Source organism: Schistocerca serialis, chromosome 1, assembly GCF_023864345.2.
Source record: "Schistocerca serialis cubense isolate TAMUIC-IGC-003099 chromosome 1, iqSchSeri2.2, whole genome shotgun sequence".
Lineage (NCBI taxonomy): Eukaryota > Metazoa > Arthropoda > Insecta > Orthoptera > Acrididae > Schistocerca > Schistocerca serialis.
The window spans coordinates 1,136,513,086-1,136,515,580 of NC_064638.1; the positions used below are offsets into that span (position 1 = coordinate 1,136,513,086).

General features: G+C 44.3%; 1 pseudogene; it reads left to right on the top strand.

The window, feature by feature from the left end:
* Positions 1-1,949: 1,949 nt before the first annotated feature.
* On the top strand, positions 1,950-2,067 carry LOC126428496 (5S ribosomal RNA; annotated as a pseudogene).
* The last annotated feature ends 428 nt before the right edge of the window (positions 2,068-2,495 follow it).

The window sequence follows — 2,495 nt, forward strand, 5'->3', positions numbered from 1 at the left end:
CTGGCTCCCGGGACACGCTGGTATCTGTGGAAATGAGGCGGCCGATATAGCGGCCAAGGCTGCAGTCTCTCTTCCTCGGCCAGCTATTCAGTCTCTTCCGTTTACCGATCTACGGAGCGGTTTATGTCGCCAAGTTGCTCATTTATGGCATGTGCATTGGTCAACAATTCCCCACAATAAATTGCGGGAAGTGAAAGCCCTTCCTAGCGCTTGGACCTCTTCCTCCCGAACGCGTCGTCGGGAGGAGGTAATTTTAGCTAGACTCCGGATAGGGCACTGTCTTTTTAGTCATCGACATCTTTTAAGCGGTGATCCTCCCCCACTCTGTCCCCACTGCTCTCAGCTGTGGACGGTCAGACACCTTTTAATTGAATGCCCCTGTTTTAATCCGTTACGCTCCCGTCTACAGCTATCGCCTGATCTATCGTCGCTTTTAGCAGATGACACGCGCTCAGCTGACCGCGTTCTACGGTTTATTAGTGACAGTGAAATGACGTCAGTCATTTGAAGCTTTTTTTTTGGGGGGACAACCAACCCCTTTCTATAGTGGATTTTTAAGCATTCCTTCTGCCTTTAGTTTCTCAAATTTTATGACTTTGTTCCCATTGCTGCTGATTTTCAATTTCGTTTTTTTCCTGTTTTCTACGTCACGGGCTGGGCGCTAATGACCATAGAAGTTTTGCTCCAAAAAAAAAAAAAAGTCAGTGGCACTCGCTTAAAAAAAAAAAAAGAGCGTTGTGTGACACAGAAAGGATTACTGTTGAAATTCCGATAGCGTGAATTGGATGAAGAGTCGGACGACATACTACTTCCTTCCTCATTTCCCTCGCGAAAGGCCACGATCAGAAAGACAAGAAATTAGAGCTCATGCGGAAGATTTGACAATAGTCGCTTTCCACACGCAACATCTGCGAATGGAGCAGGGTGAGGGGGTGGAGGGAGGACTATTTGGCACCAGTAGTACCGTCCGTCGCACACCGTAAGGAGATTATGGACTGTAGATGTAGACGCAACTGAGACAATGTTATAAGTAGTTTGTGTAGAAGCATTTTATTTGAACAAATATACACAAGTAGAGATTGTGCAGAACCCCGTGCTCGTAAATTGTCGACCCAAGTAACAATTATTGGTTTTGATATTGTTGTTGTTGTTGTTGTGGTCTTCAGTCCTGAGACTGGTTTGATGCAGCTCTCCATGCTACTCTATCCTGTGCAAGCTTGTTCATCTCCCAGTACCTACTGCAACCTACATCCTTCTGAATCTGCTTAGTGTATTCATCTCTTGGTCTCCCCCTACGATTTTTACCCTCCACGCTGCCCTCCAATACTAAATTGGTGATCCCTTGATGCCTCAGAACATGTCCTACCAACCGATTCCTTCTTCTGGTCAAGTTGTGCCACAAACTTCTCTTCCCCCCAATTCTATTCAATACTTCCTCATTAGTTATGTGATCTACCCATCTAATCTTCAGCATTCTTCTGTAGCACCTCATTTCGAAAGCTTCTATTCTCTTCTTGTCCAAACTATTTATCGTCCATGTTTCACTTCCATACATGGCTACACTCCTTACGAATACTTTCAGAAATGACTTCCTGACACTTAAATCTATACTCGATGTTAACAAATTTCTCTTCTTCAGAAACGCTTTCCTTGCCATTGCCAGCCTATATTTTATATCCTCTCTACTTCGACCATCATCAGTTATTTTGCTCCCCAAATAGCAAAACTCCTTTACTACTTTAAGTGCCTCATTTCCTAATCTAATTCCCTCAGCATCACCCGACTTAATTCGACTACATTCCATTATCCTTGTTTTGCTTTTGTTGATGTTCATCTTATATCCTCCTTTCAAGACACTGTCCATTCCATTCAACTGCTCTTCCAAGTCCTTGATATTAACATATCTTATTCGGAAAGCCTTCTTTATAAAGAACGTTTTGTATTCTTTTCCCAACGGCCTTGCCGCAGTGGTAACACCGGTTCCCGTCAGATCACCGAAGTTAAGCGTTGTAGGTCTGGGCTAGCACTTGGATGGGAGACCATCCGGCCTGCCGAGCGCTGTTGGCAAGCGGGTTGCACTCAACCCTTGTGAGGCAAACTGAGGAGCTACTTGATTGAGAAACTGACATACAGCCGGGAGAGCGGCGTGCTGCCACATGCCGTTCCATATCCGCATCCAGTGACGCCTATGGTCTGAGGATGACACGGCGGCCAGTCGGTACCGTTAGGCCTTCGTGGCCTGTTAGGGAGGAGTCTAGTTTAAGTTTTTGTCTTCTTTCATTATTATGTGATTTAGGAGACATCTCTATTCACAGTTATTACTGGTGTCGTACGAATTACAGAAAGTTTGATCCTCAGAATGAATCGCATTCAGAATTTCAGTCTTGGTATTTTGTAGCTCCGATTTTTCTGCATCCAGAAAACGTTACCAAGAAAAGATGTTACATATGGAAATATAACAGACGCAAGATTTTGTTTCAAAGAAGTATTATTGG